Below are 21,692 nucleotides of genomic sequence, written 5' to 3'. Positions count from 1 at the left end.
TTGGTACATTTTAATCAAACTAAACAAAAAATATAATGGACGTACCTTATCTTCCAATGTAGTTTCAACAAAACACAATTTTTATTGTCTGTTACCATAACAATAGGTTACAAACATTTCTTTCAAGTGCTGAAAAGTGAATCTTCTTCTATTGTCTCTGAGGATAGATTTATACTGACTAAAAGAGCGTTCGACGTCACAAGAAGTAACTGGTACATAATTCAATTTCACAATGTCTGCTGGGGATAAGTCCAAGTTAATCTTCACTGTTGATTCACCACTCATCACAGCAACAACCTTTTGTAGTTCTTCATATCCAGGGTTTTTTGAAAGTACAGTGTCCACCTTAGCTCTTACTGCATCTGCAACTTTACCTCTACCACGATTCAGTTGTTCCACAGTACTATTTATAATTTCAAAACTTTCAGATAGTGAAAGGTGCCTATTTTGGAGACTTTTGAGCGTTTTTATGATGCATGAAAATGTATGCTGAATGTGAGCTAAGTCATTCTTCACACTTATGTCACAGGTAACTGTTTTCGCAGTATCAATTGAGACTGCATCTTCAGAGTCCAATGCAAGGAGAACATTGTTAATAGAGTCTATATGTTCGGCATAATATTCAACTGCTTCTAGCCATGTACCCCATCTAGTTAAAATTGGCTTTGGTGGCAATGGAATTTCAGGGTACATTTCTTTCAACACGTTAACTCTACTGGGAGCTTTGAGAAATACTTTTTTCACTGATGAAATCAACAAATCTACTTTAGGGAAATTGTCTCTGACCACTTCTGCCACACGATGAAATGCATGCGCCACACAAGTAAAATGAGTCAATTTAGGATATACAACAGATAATGCTTGTCCAGCTTTGACCATATAAGGGGCAGCATCGCTAATAAAGAATAACACATTATCGTACATAATACCCTTTGGCCACAGGATACCCATAGCTTCGTTGAACAGTTTAACTATAGTTTTGTTATTGCACTTTTCTAGAACATCACAATGTAAAAGAATTCGTTCAGAATATTGTTCACTTAACAAACCGATAACTACATTACCAACAAGTCTACCTTCTTTGTCGGGAGTCTCATCAATGGAAACCCAAATTGAACTATCTTTAATTTCATCTCTTATCTTCTGTATTGTCTCATCGTAGATGGATGGAGCATACGTCTTCCTAAGTGTTGACTCATCCGGGATTGTATGTTGAGTATATTTTTCAAGGAATTCCCTGAAGACCTTATTCTTTAGTTTGTAGAGAGGAATATCAGCAGAGATGAGAGAACGGCACAGGTCGATGTTAAACTCAGATCTTACATTCGATGTTGTTGGTTGTGTTAAAAACAATTGTCTCTGCTTGGAATTTAGTTGTTTGTTGGCCTGATGTTTACTAGTTGTAATGTGTTGTTGCACCAGGAACTTTTGTGTAGATGATACTGCACACTGACACAAATTACAAAATAATATTTTATTGTCAGTTGATAAACCATCTTCTTTAAATTCTGAAATGTAACTTGTTAGTTTTGATTTTAAATTGACTGAATGACGTACTTTTGGCATATTTACCGTCTTTATAGTATGATTTACAAAACTGAACCTATGTGTACTCTGACTGGCATTTAACTGTTGAGCTGCACAACTGAAGTCTGTTAAAAATTTTAAATTAAATTAATACAGTTTTGTAACTTACTTTCCCATTGTTGATAGGACTGCTAATTTTCAAATAACTCTGATGTTAAAGGGATTACTGAACATGTGTTTAAATCTCTATTGTTGAAATGTGTTTTTAAAAGTTAATGGAATTTTGTTTTGTTTTATTGTTAAACCTAATATAATATGGACTGTTTTATATGAAATATGGAAAATATATGGAAATTAACGAAAATATGTACTAAACTCTAAAATATGGAAAAATATGGAAAATAAAAGTAGGATTTTTCAACCCTACACATTGTGAAACATAAAGATAATGCAAAATATAAATTATATTAGCTTTATAAGTAAATATGTATTTACATATAAATCCTTTCCCTGATAATGACTATGATTATTCCATTTTATCAATAATTATACCTAAGTATTTAACCTCATTAACTTCATTAATTATTTGTGAATTAATGATCGTGAAATGAGTGTGACGTCCAACACCCAAATTTAGGCAGCAATTCTGCTAGAGGAAAAACCTCGAAAAAAAAAAACAAACAAACTGGTAACTTGTCGCAGCCAGATTTGAACTTTGACCCCACCGTTTGACAGCTATACATGCTGTTACTTCACAACGATGAACAAAAATTTGAATCGGCAGTGATCTCGAACTTCCCCCGTCGAAAACTAAATCGATGTGTTTTTCTTCAAAATCGTGTCCTTTGCGTATCTAAAATTATTGAAGGAGGGAAGTTTTGAAATGAACACGCGGTATAATAGATTTTATCATCATTTAATTCGAGAAAAATTTGTTCCGGCACCGGGAATCGAACCCGGGACCTTTCAGCTCTGCGCGCTGAGTGCTCTTTCCAACTGAGCTATGCCGGGACACGATCCACGGTGCCGGGCGAACTCCTCTCGTAATGTTTTACGGCCTTACTACCTGCACTTTAGACAATGTAAGTCATTCATGCAGGAGCGCATATTTAAATGACTTTATGGCCATATTCAACATCAGTTTGTGACAACTGCTAACAGTTAATACATCACATATTCATTATATATGAGGTCTCACCTACCTCATTGAATATTACACGACTACTATGAAGTAGCCAATGTGTATTATCATCATTTAAATCGAGAAAAATGCTCTTCTGCGTGTATGACTTGCATTGTCTAAAGTGCAGGTAGTAAGGCCGTAAAATATTACAACGAGAGGAGTTCGGCCGGCACCGTGGATCGTGTCCCGGCATAGCTCAGTTGGCAAGAGCACTCAGCGCGCAGAGTGCCGGAACGAATTTTTCTCGAATTAAATGATGATAATACACATTGGCTACTTCATAGTAGTCGTGTAATATTCAATGAGGTAGGCGAGACCTCATATATAATGAAAATGTGATGTATAATAGATTTTAGTTATGGTCTCTCAGATGACGTTATGAGTTGTATTTCACTTACACTGTGCAATTAACTTCATTGTAAATATTAAGGGATTTAACTACGGAGTAGAAAGGGATGTTTTAAGTGAGGATAGGTGGAAGGCATGCATTCTCGGAGACGTTTATGCGCTACAGGGAAATTACGCTGAAATGTTCAAGTAGATAAAACGCAGACGCTGTCCTGTGAAAATGTAACGTATAGCAGGAAGGTAGGAAGGAAATTAATTTCATCGCCTTGGAGAATCCGTAATAAAATATACAAAAACGCGAAATCACATATTTTTATTAAATGAATGTACTGATATGGCACGCCAGTACAATCCTGAATATAAGCAGAATTGTATTTTATAAAGACATTAAATTGTTCAGCATAAAAAGGGTGGAAATGAAATAACCCTGCAGATTTTTAGAGCGAATAGCTCTCATGTTGTATGTAACAAGAAACTGTCATATCATATTGTATGTATGTATTTATTCACATTGCAAATGGGTATATACCCGGTGGCAGTGGTAACTAATTGCACCCAATAATGACAATTAATAATAAACACAATTAATAAAAAATACAATAATAGTTTTATTTTCCCTGGCAGAGTTAAGGCCATCAGGCCTTCTCTTCCACTCAACCAGGATCAAATAACATACAGAAAAATACATACCGGTATACAAATATTAACTTAAAAAGAATAATAATAATAATAATAATAATAATAATAATAATAATAATAATAATAAAATAAAAAGAGAGAGTGAATACATATACACAAGAAGTATTAACTTAAAAATAATAATAATAAAAATAATTAAAAAAGATACTGAATACATAATCACAAACAGGAAAATACATTGTAGTATACAAGTATTAACTTAAAAAAAAGAATTAATACATATGATTATACTCTCACAACTAAAGGAATAGTACAATTAGTATGATCAGCACAGCACGTGTTACATTGAGACAATGACAATTACCTAGATATTAGTGTTAATGGAAAAATAAAGTAATGACTGTATAAAATAATAATAATAATAATAATAATAATAATAATTATTATTATTATTATTATTATTATACCTAAAAAACTAATTCTGTGCGTTTAAAATATTTCTAAACAACCTAATTTTAAACAACTGAGGACTAAGACTACCCCTGATTTCCAGCGACAGCGAATTCCATGAGCGGGCCATGGCTATTGAGAAAGAACTTGAGTACAGAGATAATAATAATAATAATAATAATAATAATAATAATAATAATAATAATGATAATGATAATGATAATGGGGAGCATCCTAAATTAAATGAACCACGATCTAATTTGTATCTTAACCCTAAGTTCGAACTAAAACCCACGAGTATGATATGTTCATACCTGCACAAGTACCTTTCAGCACTACACTCATTTCACTGACAACTCACTCACTGCACTGCAACTACGACACATTTCACTGATTCTATCCTGATTTCACTAACACTTCAAAAACATTTCACTGTTCAAATACTTTGCACTGCCACTATAAACTATAAAGCTTCACTGACAGAAACACACTTCACTTACACAACACTCTTCACTGACACAATACACTTCACTCTTCACTGACACAACACACTTCACACTTCACTGACACAATACACTTCACTCTTCGCTGACACAATACACTTTACTGACTCAAAACACTTCACTCTTCACTGACTCAACACACTCCTCTTCACTGACACAATACACTTCACTCTTCACTGACACAAACCACTTCACTGACAACACACTTCACTGACACAACACACTTCACTCTTCACTGACACAACACACTTCACTGACTCAACACACTTAACTATTCACTGATACAACACACTTCATACTTCACTGACACAACACACTTCTTCACTGATACAACACTTCAATAACAAAATATCAATTACACCCTTCAAATAGTGTGTATAATATACTACCGTCTATTAGTTAAGTCCTTAAGCCTATATATTTGGTGGAAAGTTCATAGTTTTCTCAGAAAAGTTTTTTCTCAAATCTTTAACACCCTTTTATTAGGTAACTATTGCCAGTTGGATCGTGATTTTTGTCCATATCGCTAGAATCATTTCCCTCTGTCGTATTGCAATAACGTGGGCGATTTTCGTATAAATTTAATTTAAAACTAATTATTTCAAGCCACTGAACGATGCAACCACATCGCAACGTTGTAGTTAGAGAAGGAGGCGCGAGGCAGTTGACGTACGCCGAGTTCGTTGTCCTCTTACATCTGTATTACGATACGAAAGAAGACTGTTAGCGGCGAGGTTACCGGACTGATGCAATTCCAACTTAAATGTCTAATTAACGTCTTCTAAGGCATCTTTGATATTTGGTGAGTTCACGGCATTTCTCTATTAGATATGTGGCAAATTTGGATTTATTCCCGTTGTATTTAAAATCAGAAATGCGCTCGTTGTATCTAATTTTGAAATTGCTACGCGTCTGTCCAATATATTACTTGGGACAGTTTTTGCAATTGAGCATGAAGATTCCTCCATTCAGGCGGATTTCGCTGCTATTTATTCGGTTGGGGATGATATTGTTTAGTTTGTTTTTTATTCGAGGTGCAATGTGAATATTTAATTTGTTTGAAATTTTTCCACAATTTCTACAGAAGATTTATGTACAAAACAACGTGCTTAATTCTGACATTATGCTGCAGTCAAACGAACCTACATAATATATTTATATTTTAATCTGTTAACGTCCACTAGGTGTACTTGTTTAATTTTAACCATTTATATTTTAATGTGTTATTTCATGTGTAATTATTTATTAAAAATTACTTTATCATTCAAACAACATCTGCGTACAGCGTATTCATAATTGTATGTTAATATTGTATGATCTGATGATGGCATGTAGCCGAAAACTTCCATCCATTTTGAAATAATAATGTAAATATTCAATAAAACGTTGTATATTGTACTATTCCCTAGAAATTATTCAAGTCTGCTGCGTGTAACATTACTCTTTCATTATTCAATATAAACTCCACTACCGGCCACAAGCTTTTGGTTTGTCGAGAGTGCCAACCAAACGTGTACCATTATCTTTCAAATAAAATTATTATTATTATTATTATTATTACTATTATTATTATTATTATTATTATTTATGACTTACACTTTTACTGCGTCATACTACTTTTGACCAATAAAACTGTACGAAAGGACGTATTTCAACCAATCATGGCTGCTCATCGCACAATTTTATCGCGTCCCTAGCATTTGTTTAATTTTATCGCGTCCCTAGCATTTGTTTCTTTGTTTGCCAACATTTCAAACTGCACTGGTCTAGCAGTTTCAAATATGACTCGCATTGGCATTCAAGAACAAGAATTAATAAAGATCACTGGTCATACCTATACATCTTCCCTGAAATCCTATTTACACCATGTACATCAACGAGTTCCACTTCTTTTACGCACACATCTAATATAAAACACTAACACCAATCACTAAAACATTCAAATTTGAAAATTGTACTTTCAATAATTGTTTCTTTTAAAATTATTCATGTTTATATTTTATGTCATCATCGTTAATTAAACCTTTTCTTGTTTATTTCATCATCCCTAATTAAAACTTTTCTAACACTCGTTTTTAGGTTATGTTATAGCTTCTGCTATATGATATTATGGATTGTCACGTATCAGAGATTGTTTAATACTAAGATTTATTGAAAATCATCTGTAAAGTGACGTTGATTACTGGGATCCGGATAATTGAAGTAGAATGCAACTGTTTTAGTAAAAATGAGATTGAATCAACAAAGCCTTCTTGACTAGCAACCGTCTACAGAGGTCAATGAAGATTCCATAGTTGGCACACTTGATAACAGGACAACAGCTAATCATAACACACCACTGCCATCTAGCATGCATCTAGCGTAATATTTGTAATGTTGAGATGGTACAATAATACATTTGAAGACAGTTGTATTTTCGTAAGTCAATTAATATTTTGGTAATTTGATAGAAGACGGGCACTTGTTTGAATATAGTCAGTATTACCAACTTTTTTATTTGAGAGTTAAATGTTAGTGATCTTTTAGTGACTTTTACATGTTAGTTATAGGTTTTTTATACTAGGTGTCGTCGTGATTTTCTTTTAATTTGATTGGTAGAATTTTCGTTAATTTTGAATGGATAATGACGTCAGTTGTTCTTGTTGCTTGACGTGAGTGGTGTTATGTTGTGTCTGATGGCTAAAGCTGTTGAAAGTTTATGATTTTATGATTTTTGTGATTTTCTTTCGATTTGATTAGTTATAGATACATAGATGGATGGGCAGGTGGGTGGGTGGGTGGATGGATTTCACAAAAGTGCAAAACTTAATAATTTAACAAAAGATCTATATACAAATGTAGTTCTACATAATAAATATACAATTTCCTAAACTAATTAATCTATCGCAAATCTCAATAATTTATTGGTTCAAACTTGCACTTACGTCTGGTTTTAGTGCATGTTTAAACCAATCGTGATGACCCTTAAGAGTTTAAACCTTATTTATTTGCTCCTTTTCAAAATTTAATTGTAATATTTAGGTCTTATTTTACATAATAATTAATTATTCCAATTAGGTGATCAGATGTCGACGTACTGTAAGTCATGAACCTGAAATAGCTTAATCGGTACATTCCAAATGTAGGTTAATCTTTCTTTCTTGCAATATTTATTTGATTAGTTATAGTTGTCATTTATTCTAGAATTTTCATTAATTTTGAATGAATAATGACGTTATCAGTTGTTCTTGGTTGTTTGACGTGAGTGATGTTACATTGTAGATTTGTCTGCATATGTCGAATGCACATCATCATGCTTACGAAAAGGCACTTTTCAGTGCCAATAATTTATTTTGTGTGCACAAGGTTGGAATTTTGAAGTAAGAGGGAAAGGAAGGAATCCATGTTCTGAAATTATTTATTAAATTTTGTGTCGATTTTGGTTTAGGCCTACTTCTTTCGCTGGTGAATAAGGATTGTGTTGAATGTTGAAAAAACTTTTTTTCTGTGGTTTAAAGGAATTATTTGCTGAATTTTCTGTAGATGTTAAGGTGTAATAAGTGTTCGAAGAGAATTTCATTCAGTGTAAAGACGTGGTTTATTTATGCAAAGTTGACTGTACGACAAAGTGTTGGTTTAGTTCTTTGTTGCCTGCATGGTTTAAGTTTAGATTGCTTTAAAGCCTGTGTTATTTATACTGGAAGTGAAGTGGTTGTCGATGAAGACGTCAATGAGAATTGAATTTTATTTGATAAGGTGATAAATTATTATGTTTTGTTTTGTGTTTTAGTGATTTTTGGGGGTAAAGTGAGGACGAAAACTGCCAGAAAAGTACTACCAACTATGAAGTTCGAATGCCACGAAATGCCAAAAAAAAAAAAAAAAAAAAATCAAAGGCGAAAAAATAAATATATTTTCATTTTTTTGGAAGGCTTGTTCTTCTTTAAAAAAAAAATATATATATATATATTTTTTTTTTTTCATAGTTCATCTTTGATTTTTCGATGTTTGGTGACATTTGGACTTCATAGTTGGCAGAACGTTTTTGGTAGTTTTCGTCAGCCATGTTGGATTTTGCCCGTCTTCTAGCAAATTACCAATATTTTGTTGTATTGGAGTACTTAGTTACTTCTAATCTTTATATACTTTCTTCTAATCGTGTAATAGTCAATTAAATCACACTCGAGTTTTGATTTTCTCTAGATAAATCAAAACCTCTAGTGAGATTACTGTTGAAAAAAATTGCTGACATTCGTAAAGAAAGTTCTTTGATCGTAATTATAGATTGATGTTAGAACTTCATATACTTATCTATTTTTATTCATTCTTTGAAGTAGCACTTTCCACTTTTTGTAGTCTAATGTTTGTTCTCCGTTTTATAACTACAGGTGATCAGTAAAATGTCGCTGAGTTTTATCATCTGAAACTCTAACGCCAACATAACCACAAAATGCTTTGTAGAATCAACACAGAGATATAAAGCTACAGACAAAACTGCGGCTGCAAAAGTAGCGCCTTGTGTGTGAACGGACTCAAAACCTTGTCGCATCTTTTGTAGCTCTCGACTCCAGCAGAAACTTGCGCAACAAAAGTAGCTACGTGTGACCGTACCTTTTGGACGGTTGTTGGTTAGTTTCTTACGTGCAGGCTGGCGGTTTCGGAACCCAAACAAAATAGTAATATACGTTACAAGAGCGGTATGTTGACGTTTTCATGGTCGAGGAAAAGACTGAAAAAGCGAAACGTTGTTGAGCTTTTTTAATTTCCGAGAACATGAAAACAAACATACCGCTCGTGTATCGTACATTATTTTGTGCGAAAATCGTTTATTACATACCTGAGAGACGAATTTCTAATTAGTTGCAATGAAATCTCCATGTTGGTTTCTGTTTAATGACGGCAACTTCGGAAAACCGAAATATCTTTCTTCAACATTGTTGCGATAAAATGTTTTCTGTGTTTACTATACTCCAGCAGGCCGTGATATACGTCTGTCTTTTTTTCCCCCCAGTCTATAAATGCGAACTTAAAACAAACGGTAAGGTTATGTAATGATTTATTTTTAATTTTAATATTTTAACAATATTATTTATATAACATATTGCAGTAATAACATCGGCATCTGGAATCTTGTTGATTTTTTCACGGCTTCCTTAATGTTACTTGTATCAGGAATGCAATAAGTTTCGTGGAGTAGTAGACTTTACTTAATTTTTGCAAATATTTAAAAACAATAATTAACATTGCAATTTAGGTGAAATTTCAGTGGTAAGTTTCCAATTTATAATTATTACTACGTTAAACGTCTCTAAAAATAATATGTTAAAAGCCTAAAGCAGTAAAATGAATGTCGCGCTTAAGCGGTAAGAAGAGGGAAATTGTTATGTGTGTTACGTTGGGAATACTGAATGTGGTATTTCACACTTACCGCGTATTGGTTCTGTGCGGAAAACAAGCAAATACGCACGATCTCGCACAAAAACAAGTTATGCGCACATAGGTTTGTGACTACTGGTCTACGTCATGCAGTCTCTGTTTACACTGAGCATAAGACAACCATCCATTACAGTGATCTTAAAGAGGCGGTGTTACATGAAGGTACCGAGAGTTCAGTCGTTCAGTCCATACAGCTGAAACAATATGCTCCAATGAATAAACATTAAGTAAAATATTGTGAAGCAACTGGACAATAATAAATTCAGTGCAGAGTTTGTCGTTCAGTTACAAGAGGACGAAAACGCAAATATATAGGCCCATTCTAATGCTAATATACAGGGTGATTCACGAGGATTTACCGCCACTTATGGAGCTTATTTCCGAAGACATTCTGAGCAAAAAATGTCATATAAACATTTGTCCTAATCTCAATATTTTCAGAGTTACATTAATTTGAAGTTGTTAGTAAAATACCTTTTTTCTTTAGTTTTAAGGGTAAAAGAATATTACAAATAGAGAATGAACTATTCAGAAGTATGACTTCTTTAATTGGCTAGTGTTCTGAAGCTAAAAATGTGTTGTTAATTGCTTTGTACAGATTTTTTTTTTCAATTTTTAGCTGAAAATTAAATTACTTTTACGCACTTGGCACAAAAATTGTTACAAATCATACAACTTTAGGAATTTGATTCTTTACAGTTTAATTATGCATCCTAATGTACAGTCTTGAAGAATTTACAAGAGTGGCGTGATTTGTAACATTTATTGTGATAAATGCGTAAGAAAATGTAATTTTATAGTTAAAAATCAAAAAAAAAAAAAAAAATCTGTACGAAGCAACTATGGAATTCACAAAGCATTTTTAGCTTCAGAATACTAGCTAGTTAAAGAAATGATACTTCTGAATAGTTCATTCTTTATCTGTAATGTTCTTATACCCTTACAACTAAAGGATATTGGTATTTTAAAAACAACTTCATATTAAAAAAAAATATTGGGATTAGGACACATGTTTAAATTACATTTGTTGTAAATTGCATCAATAAGAACGGTTTGTAATACAAAAGGAAGTACTTAATTGAGAATATTTTAAGTTTTTTTTAAACAAATATATTGGTTATTTAACGACGCTGTATCAGCTACTAGATTATTTAGCGTCGATGGGGTTGGTGATAGCGAAATAGTATTCGGCGAGATGAGGCTATTACCTGACGTACGTCTTACGGTTGGGGAAAACCTCGGAAAAAATCCAACCAGGTAACTAGCCCAAGTGGGAACCAAACCCACGAGAGCAACTCTGAATTGGCAGGCAAACGCCTCAGCCGACTGAGTTACGCCGGTGGCTCAATAGGTCCTACTTTGGTAATTGTGAAAGGGGTAATCTCTGGAAAACAATTTTCAATACTGTCCCTGATGTATATATAAAACGGGAACAATTGAATTATCGTTCATTAAATAGAAGCTGATCTGTGGATAAAAGTGTGGCAATTTCAAGATTTTTCCTTCACCATCTCAGTAGTAAATCACATTTTACGATCTCCTGTAAAATTGTATGATGTGTAGATGATTCCTTTTCGCAATGACCGATTCAACTGATAAATTTAAAAACCAACTGTGTACAAGTATGACTATATTTAGTCACTGAATTTGCCGTGCATATTGTATGTTGTACGGCTCGGTTAGAAAAGCCAACGTACTATGGTAGGAACGATCATGATTTTAAAATCAAATGTAGGAAACAGAAAACGGATGTAGGTTAATTTTCATTTTTAAATAGAACTATAAGTGATTGGAATGACCTACCTGCGGCAGTCTTTGAGGGCTGTCCTTCCTTAAGGAGATTCAAGAATAACATAAAAAGTTGTGTATAAAGTGCAAATTAAAATTAAGGTGACATTTAGCATTTAATTTTTAAGGTGACATGTATTTATTTAGCCTGACGAGTTACTCCCTTGGTTTGAATTGTAAATTATTTAAAAATAGCGTGTGAGAGGGTCTTAGACTAGAAATGTTTAGCTTAAATGTAGTTCTGTTTTATAAGTATACATAAAGGTGTAATTATTTGACTTATTTGAACTGTTGTATCAGTGAAGCGAGGTGAGTCGGTGAAGTTATGGTTTTACAGTGCAGTGAATAGTTCCGATCAGTGATAGTTTATAGTGTAGGCCTAAATGAAATGTGTTCTATAGTGCCAGTGAAATGTGTCCTAAAGTGTCAGTGAAATGCGTCATAGTGCCACTACAGTAAGTGACATGAGAGTAAAGTGAAAGACTATTGAAACTTATATAGGGCCTATAAATATGTAGGTTGTATTGTAAAATTAGGTTATTTTATGTTTTATTATTAACTAGCCGTACCCATGCGGTCCGCTGCACCCGTTAGAAATAAATATAAAGTAATTACATAATTAAAATAGAACGTTTGATCCAGGGAACATTCGTGTTAGATAGAAGAATAAATCGTTTAATATGTTACTTAATTTAAATTTATTTAAGTAATTAAAATGCTATCATTTTGGTCCAGAGACCACTCATTTGGTGCAATGACAATTCCTTTAACATGTTTCTTAATTTTTATTACATGCATCCATACTTTAATGAAGACTGACATATCATTTAGATTTAATGTGTATACTTTATTTTACTTGCTATATGTTTCCATTGAATTATGATAATAACTTAATTTTAACCCTTGTTTTCTACGTATTCAGTAAATGGCGCTTGGGCCACTATGGTTCTGAACCCTTCAAATAACTTAAATAACTTATATTATATTATATTATATTATATTATATTATATTATATTATATTATATTATATTATATTATATTATATTATATTATATTATATCAGAAGTTACTGTAGTAACATTATAGCATTATGTCCATCTAGAGAAACTACACTTTCCAGTGGTGAAATAATAATTAATTATACAAAGCGGTTAATTTAACTTCCGATATTACTTCATACAAACACAGAAACATTAGGTAATTCTTGATGAATGATTCAGTCGTTAATGTTTCTTTTATGTTTTTTATTTATATTTTCTATATCTGGTTTAATTTATTGGGATAATTTAGGTTTCTGTAGGCTATCTTTCATAGCTTTCGATTGTTGCTGTCCAAGGCCCTTATAGACGAAGTCATTTGTTTTTTATTTCATTATACGGCCTTAGATGCCAGTTATTTTAATTTTAAAAATCATTTATCTCATTAAATATCAGTCCTATCAAAATTTTTCAAGGAATAAAACTTATCGAAAATTGTTTAGAGAAACTTTTGTTATGTAACATTTTTCACAAAAATCAATAATAAGCGAGATATTTCGATTTATTTAATTCAGGCCCCTTTTTTAACCCCCCTTTTAAATAATGTATTTTGAATGCCATACAGCCTAAAATCTAAGTTACAACAAACATAATTTATATTCCAATTGTCATCGAAATCCGTTCATCCATTATCGCGTGAAAAGGTAACAAACATACGGACAGACAGACAGACAGACATACAAACAAGAATTAAAAAAAAGGCGATTTTCGGTTTCAGGATGGTTAATTATACATGTTAACACCAATTATTTTTAGAAAATCGAAAATTACCAGAAAAATTTCGGCTACAGATTTGTTATTAGTAAGATAGATTGTTTGTATTGTGTATACCACTGCCACCGGGTGCTCGCCCATTTGCAGTGTAAATAAATAAATACATACATGTTGAGTCGTTTTGTTGTTCACCCAGTTGTGATTCCATTGTGTGTACTGTACATAGCTTGCGCTGTTGCTAGGACTGGCACTTGTAACCTTTTTGACATTTCCCTAAGTGGAAGAAAAGAAAGAGACTTCAAAGGAAATGCGAGTGAAAATCTCTCTTGTATTCATAGACGGGGAAGTTGCTGAAGGGATTGTGTCAGAAACATTCTTAGTCAGACGAAAGCATTTGACGTTAGCTATAATTTCTGCTGGCATATGTAGGCCTATCATGTTTGCTTGTGAAATCCCATATTTTCAATTTTATATCCTACATCCTTCGTCCCTAAGGACGTGTGGATTTTTACGTTTTCCTCTCAACTTTCGGTAAAGTTCTATTAAAATTTAATGAGTGATTCTAAGGCTCGGTTGCAGAAATGCAAATCAAATCAGTTCCTGATCACCAATCAGGTGATGTCTGATTTATTTGATTGTTCGTTGCGTTGCACAAACGTGAATCTCCAATCAACTTGTCTCAATTTACTAATTGCTGATTTGAGAAAGAAGTGCATTTGACAACAGCGCTATTTAGCAGCCACAGCCGATTTGATGCTCTTTAAAAGTCGCGAAACGAATGCATCAAGTGGGCGGTGACTAGGAAAACAAGTGAACGCTCTGCTGTTTTGTTGCTTTTTGTAGAAAGGAAGCAGGCGGATTCTATTTCTATATAGACTACAATATCACAGTTTACTATATACAGTCACGAAGCTTGAGTTTTGAGGGTGCTAGAAACAATAGACTGTGCCGGTTCTATTTTGCATTGCCTGTAATGAGGCGATATTAGCGATCCTAGTGGTGAGCAACTATGTAATGTTTGCATATTTACTACGTATTGAGCTTCGCGACTGTATATACTAGACTGTGCTACAATATAGTAAAAAAACGAAGCAAAAGAAAACGTGAGGGGGTTTCTGTTGTGGGATTTGCTAGAGGAGTTGACAAGAAATTAGAACAAGCATAGCCTCCATAGCCCAAAAGAATTCCATTTCCCATCTCTCTCTATTTATAAATTGAACTCGTAACATAATCATTAAAAATATTGTGCTATCATGTGTAGAACCCTGCCAACTGGCTACAACATTCCAGAATTTCAATGATAGTGTATATATTGCCTGTACATTCACAGAAAATAAACCTTTTCTATTTCGATAAAGATCGGCATCATTTCCACCAGGTGATTGGATGGGGATGTGAGCAGTCTATACGACCAATTACTCTTGGAAATCCTGACATGGCCGAAAATTCTTTCTGGATTTCAAATCGTTCCCTGTTTGAAGTTTTGGGGACACTAACAAGATAACCCAAGACCGCCTGAAAAATTCCAACAGTTTAAAATCTCAGCGTTATTAGAACTTGGTTCATAGGAGAAAGTGGAAGGTTTCGATTTGTCTGTCTGCATATATTTGTTTCAGTTTTTGAAAGTAAGAAAACACACGAATCTTTACTTAACCTAAATCTTTGCTCAAATTCTCTGTCATTATACACAAAAACAATTCATGCCTATCACGGAAATGCCTTCTTTTTAATAATATTTCCTTCATTCTAAAATTTCTTCATCAGAAGAATCCATTATGTCGAAAACAATATTATTATGCTGTAACTATGTACTATATAAATTGCAGGAACTGCACTATAAAGAGAACAACATAAATACTTGATCAGTGATCAGTCACTTAACCAGCAAAAATCTGTTGATCAAATCTGATGGAAGATTGATCTCCTATCAAATACTACTGGTTGTTCTTTCTGCAACAGAAATAGAACTGATGGCCAATCAAACCCTCCTTGATCGCCAATCGTATTTGATCGGTGTTTCTGCAACCGGGCCTAAGAAAACATACATTTCTTACGTGCTGAATAAGATGTACGTCGTCCATAGACTTCTTTCGATTTATGAAACGGTGTTTGGTTTTTGTGTAGTGTCAAGAAGGACCTCTCGAGTTTCTATAAAGCTTTCCCTTTTCCACTGAGAAAGGACGATTCGAGAGCAATGCCTATTGAAATCACAATTGGATTCTGATTGTAAAGAGAACTTCAAGGCGGCCGTCGTGAATTCTATTAACATTTCATTCCGGGATTTTCTTGAATTCGTGATAATATTGATTCTCTTCCTTCTGATGAATCGGAAGTATACTTTGAATAAAGATAACTTGTAATAGCGGAACATGAATCAAAGTAAATTTGTATTCACATTTTGTGTTAACCACAATGTTAGCATGCAGGTAACTCTGGACGTCTTCGACTTATACCTTGTATAATGTGTGGCAACATCAAGGTTTTCAGCTTTATTTCGAAATATTATATGACCGCTTATGACCAATGATCTTCAGTGTTTCTATGTTTGTTTTAAATTTTATCTTTTTTGTGTAAAATAAGCCAATATTTCACTCTTCCCAATTTCAGAACCGTCACTTCATTTACTATAATTAATAGATACTTACTTACGAACGGCTTTTAAGGAACCCGCAGGTTCATTGCCGCCCTCACATAAGCCCGCCATCGGTCCCTAACCTGTGCAAGATTAATCCAGTCTCTATCATCATATCCTATCTCCTCAAATCCATTCTAATATTATCGTAAAAATATTTTTTTCATATAGCAGAAGGACAGTATTTTACATCTTGATTACACAAATTTTTAACACTGTATCACTTCGGAATATGTATGGTAAGACTTTCCTGTGTTAAATTTCAACGTACCTCGTTTACATGTTTCGACATATTTATGGGTCATCTTCAGAACTGGTCGTTGTTGGTCTTGTCGCCACTTGTTCTCTTTCCCGTGAGTGTGTGTTCCTGTGGTATAGTGTAGAGTCAAAGAGTGTGTGTGTGGAGAATTTCGTTGGGGTGTGTTTTTGTGTGTCTGTATATTTCATATTGTTCTAGTGTTTTTAGTTTCTGGCCTTTTGGTTGGATGTGCAGTATTTCCATATCTGTGTTGATGTCTCTGTGGGTGTGGTTAGCATTTTTTATGTGTTCTGCATATGTGGAGGTGTTTTGTAATTTTGTTATGGCTGTGATGTGTTCTTTGTAACGTGTTTGAAATGATCTGCCTGCCTGTCCTATGTAGAAGTTGTTGCAGGTGTTACATTTGAGTTTGTATACGCCTGTGTGGTTGTACAGTATTTTACACATACCAGTTTTCATTATTATACAAGATACAGTAATGGAGGAAAAATGTGGAATATTTCCAAAATTTTACTGCTGTAAGATGTACCTAACCCCTTAAAAGAGAGAAAAAAAATGAATTTAAGTTGAAATATAATGTTGTCACATCAACAAGGAAGCTACGGGAGTTTTGGTCAGCTTGATAAAAAACGTTTTGAAGGAAGGGGCAGTGTCATTGTCAAACACAGTTGACGTCCGTCTAGTGTAACCCGGCCTAGCGAGCTGCTCGTATAGTGACGAGTGGGGAGCGATTTTTATGTGATAAAAAATTTAAATATATTTATTTTTTATGTGCTAAAAAGTACGAAAGTATTTGCTAAAAATAAAAAAATATATTTATTTTAAATATGACAAAAATACTTTACTTAGCTTGAAAAAAGAAATTTACTAGGTACTCACCAACCACACTTGAGTGCTAGTAGTTGTCCGAGAATTGCAGTGAACAACAAAGGTCATCTCCAAATTCTCCATCACAAATGCATGTCGATTATTTCTGAACGACGACTTATACTGTGAAAACGATCTTTCCACATCACAGGACGTCAGACGTGCATATTTAAAGAGAGGAATCTCACAAACACATACACCGTCAATTTCACCTACAGGCACACCCTCCAATACTTGAGCAACTTTACACATTTTTTATATCCACTATTTTTCCCAAACACATTCTGGAGTTTGTCCCTTAGTAATTGTGCTTCTGAACCTGGTAGCGAGTCTATTTTAATTTCCACGGCACGCACCTCCCTGTTTCCGACAACAGGTTTTTGGATATTTCGATTTTTTATGGTGTAACACAAAAACTTAAATTTGCTAATAGGAAAGCCAAATCGTTTTTTAAATAACCATCTTTCAGTATATCTTGAAGGATATCGATTGACGAAGCCCGATACAGGGAATCACAACAAGATATACTCGATATACATGAGCGAGAGGCGTGATATTTGTTTAAATTAAATAATGTTCATACCCGAGCTCTTATCTGTTGTGTTTCACAAACAAAGCGTGCAATGAAATCATCTCCAGCAACAATAAACATTCCTAATTATGTGTTGCAAGATGTCCTCCCTGTCCATGTTAATTTATTCTCTAATAATAACATTGATATGCTGCCTAGCAGTTCTCAGAACTTGAGGCGATACTATTACGAAAATGGATCACGGATACACCACACAGCATTTAGAAACACGAAGCAACCAAGAATTCCTAAAAGAGATAACGTACGTATGAGTGATATAATTGATTTAGTTTTAAAGTACTTAAAAGTTCTTGTAAAAAATTATTTAAATAAAAAAACTCTAAGATTTATGTGTTTATAATAGATTTCCTGAAAATATGTATTTACATTATTTTTTTCAGATTAAGTTCCAACTCTTGGGTTCCCTCTAGTGGTTCAAATCCCGGCGCCGGAGAGAATTTTTCTCCGTTCCATTACTCTTTCATCGTATGATGACGCAGAATATCTGCATGGAAATATTATATGTACTTCGGTACATTAAAATAATATATATGATATGCGTAAATCACTTCGTGATTTAAGACGGGGCTTATTCCGTCTGATCCCGGCCAACTAGTCACTCATAACGAGTGCACCTCAGCACATGTGTGGACTTCAGTCCTACGTTCCTAGACGACTATGACGTAGTGCAGAGGGCGGCCACTAGAGGGAACCCAAGAGTTGGAACTTAAACTGAGACGATTCTGTCCGACGCCGGGGTGGGTATCCGGTGTGGCTTAGTGGATAAAGCATCAGCACGTGGAGCTGAAAACCCGGGTTCAAATCCCGGCGCCGGAGAGAATTTTTCTCCGTTCCATTACTCTTTCATCGTTTGTTAATTGTGTTTTATCACACGCAAAAAGAATATTTAATTACATAGGAATCCGCTCCTTAGTGACGAGTCTCCCTCTCCATGGCCACGCGAGTATTGGAAAAGTCGAAGGTGTTTTTGTAGTTGGTCGAGCTATAGTTGGATAGAATACTTCGATATATCCTAGAAACCGTCCTGTTCGTTTTCAGTAACATGTCTGTCCTTGAAAAAATTTCCCGAGTCTTGCAATACAGATAATGGAGAGAAGTACACACTGCACTTCTATTGCAAAGATGAGTTTTCTCTCCTCTCTTAGACTCGGGTATTGTGAACGTGAGCCATTGTGCCTGTTCTTCTTGAACAACAACTAACCCTTTTGCAGGTGACTATGAATACAAGTTTCTGGTCCGCTTTTCTTGGGAGCATTTCTCACTCCGCATAATGCAAGCCCTCGTGAAAGAAAGTAGCAGCTGGGAGTGGGAAGACGAGATAAATTACGTATTTGTTAACTTCGCGAGCGGGTACATTGGGCGAGAAATATGTCTGTGTCAGTTGCTGCATGCTCCTTAGGCGCGAAATGTGACCTCATTCGATGTTTTATGGCGCCTGGCTGAGTGACCTCTGCCAGACGGTGACTCGGACAAATGTTCTTTGAAACAATACTCGTAAAATCGCGTATTTTGTTGCACATATAACACCATTATCTCGTCTCGTCTCATGGCCATCACGTTTATGTTCAGACTTCTGACTATTTCTTATACAGGATGGAAGCAATAAAACTGTGCCAATTTTAACGCCTGTTTTCCTTGGATAGGGAACGTCAAAAAATTCTAATGCCATATAAATCTGTAGAAAAAAGTGTAAAGACTTATTGCATCTCGAAATTAATATTCACAGCCGAAACTGTTAAGTTGTGAGTAATAGCGCATCTCTCAACGTTAGTGAACCAGAACGACAAACCTGTACAGTCACAAAACATGTGCTCCAATCGTCCACAGCCTTAGAGCAAGAAAATAATAAACGAATAACTTTAAATAATTGATTAAATGGCGATCTTACTCGTGTTAATTGCGTAAGCATGTGCGGCTTACAGCTGTTTCGGTGCTACTTAACACCATCCTCAGAGCCTACTAGATCTCGGCGCTATCTCAACTTCGCTGCCTGTTGTGTGGATGCGTTCGTGTGATGAAAAGGTGTGTCAAATAGTGTGTGTGTTCTGAAATTGATCTGTGTGTTGAGAATTTGATTAGGGTGCGTTTTAGTGTGTCTGTATATTTCATATTGATCTAGTGTGTTGAGTTTTTGGTTTTTGGGTTGTATGTGTAGGATTTCCATGTCTGTATTTATGTTATTATATGTGTGGTTAGCATTAGTTATGTATTCGGCATATGTAGATGTATTGTGTCCTCTGGTTATTGCTTTAATGTGTTCTTTGTATCGTGTTTGGAATGATCTGCCTGTCTGTCCAATGTAGAAACTGTCGCAACTATTGCATGTGAGTTTGTATACGCCTGTGTGGTTGTATTTATTTGTTTGTGTTGTTGAGATGTCTTTGTAATGTGTTTTCTGTTCTGTATTTCTGTTTTTTGAATGAGGATGCGATCTTGTGTGTGTTTTTGTTTTCGTATGTTAGTGTGATGTATTTCTTTGTTCTTGTGTTTGTGTTGTGTTCTGTGTGTTTTTGTGTTTGTTGAGTTTTTGTTTTGTCTTCCTTATGATGTTGTCTATTGTGTTTGGGTTGTAACCGTTTTCTTGTGCTATGTATTTGATTGTGTTCACTTCTTCATTGTAGTGTTGTTATCTCATGGGTATGTTGTTATCTCATGGGCATTGTCCTGAATGCAGCATGTTTGTGTTGTGTGGGGTGATTAGATGTGTTGTGTATGTGTGTGGTGGTGGTGGTTGGTTTTCTGTATATTTTGAAGGTGTGTTTGTTGTCAACTTGTGTTATGGTGATGTCTAGGAAATTGGGAAGAACTTCTTACATAGGCCTATAGCTCCTTTAGGAGTGTTTTTCCTGTCGTTATCCCATTTGTTGAACCCTTCTTCTATTTCCGTTACAATTGTGGACTTAGGTTTCCTTTTGTATACAACTTCAATCCCATCTTCTGTTGCTGCCTCTTTTGCTGTTTTATCCACGAGTTCATTGCCCTCTATTCCTACATGGGTCTTGACCCATCCGAAGTGTATAATGAAGTTCTGTTCTTTTAGGCTTTTGATGTTTTCACTGAATTAATGTAATATGTTCTCTTTATACTCCAGTCAGGTAGCACGCAAAGAAATCGAACATCCTCCACGCACTATTTCTTATAAGTTACATCCCTAGTTTGATTTTTTGAGTAGGTGTTCTTTACAGGTCCTGGATGTTTATCGGTTGAATTTACAGTAGATTCACTCTGTATAAGTCCACATCTGTGGAGTAACGGTCAGCGTGTCTGGCTGCGAAACCAGGTGGCCCGGGTTCGAATCCCGGTCGGGGCAAGTTACCTGGTTGAGGTTTTTTCCGGGGTTTTCCCTCAACCCAATACGAGCAAATCCTGGGTAACTTTCGGTGCTGGACCCCGGACTCATTTCACCGGCATTATCACCTTCATATCATTCAGACGCTAAATAACCTAGATGTTGATACAGCGTCGAAAAATAACCCAATAAAATAAAAATAAAAACTCTGTATAAGGTAAAGTAATGGTTTTGTTTCTAAATAAAGTAACATATTCCACTTCACGCATCGTCTCTGTATTCCTCATCCTTCACTGTTGCTACCTCTCGTCACTGGAACTCTCTGCCGCCTGAAGTCAAGGGCTGCCGAACATTGAATTCTTTCAAATCCAAGTTAGAAAATTATGATGAGTTGCCAAACTAACTTACTATTATGACAAGTGTTGTATTGCATGTTTCCACGTATTCA

At 34.7% G+C, this 21,692-nt stretch overlaps 1 protein-coding gene and 1 non-coding gene across 4 annotated transcripts in view; both read left to right on the top strand.

The window, feature by feature from the left end:
* Positions 1-21,692, top strand: part of LOC138713759 (uncharacterized) — a 567,666-nt gene that overhangs the window by 335,241 nt on the left and 210,733 nt on the right. The window lies entirely within an intron of this gene.
* Positions 18,700-18,771, top strand: TRNAH-GUG (transfer RNA histidin (anticodon GUG)). The gene has a single exon. It is a non-coding gene; the product is annotated as a tRNA-His (tRNA).

This window comes from Periplaneta americana, chromosome 14 (assembly GCF_040183065.1).
Source record: "Periplaneta americana isolate PAMFEO1 chromosome 14, P.americana_PAMFEO1_priV1, whole genome shotgun sequence".
Lineage (NCBI taxonomy): Eukaryota > Metazoa > Arthropoda > Insecta > Blattodea > Blattidae > Periplaneta > Periplaneta americana.
The sequence above is the reverse complement of the archived record's forward strand: the minus strand, read 5'-3'. Positions and strand labels throughout refer to the sequence as shown.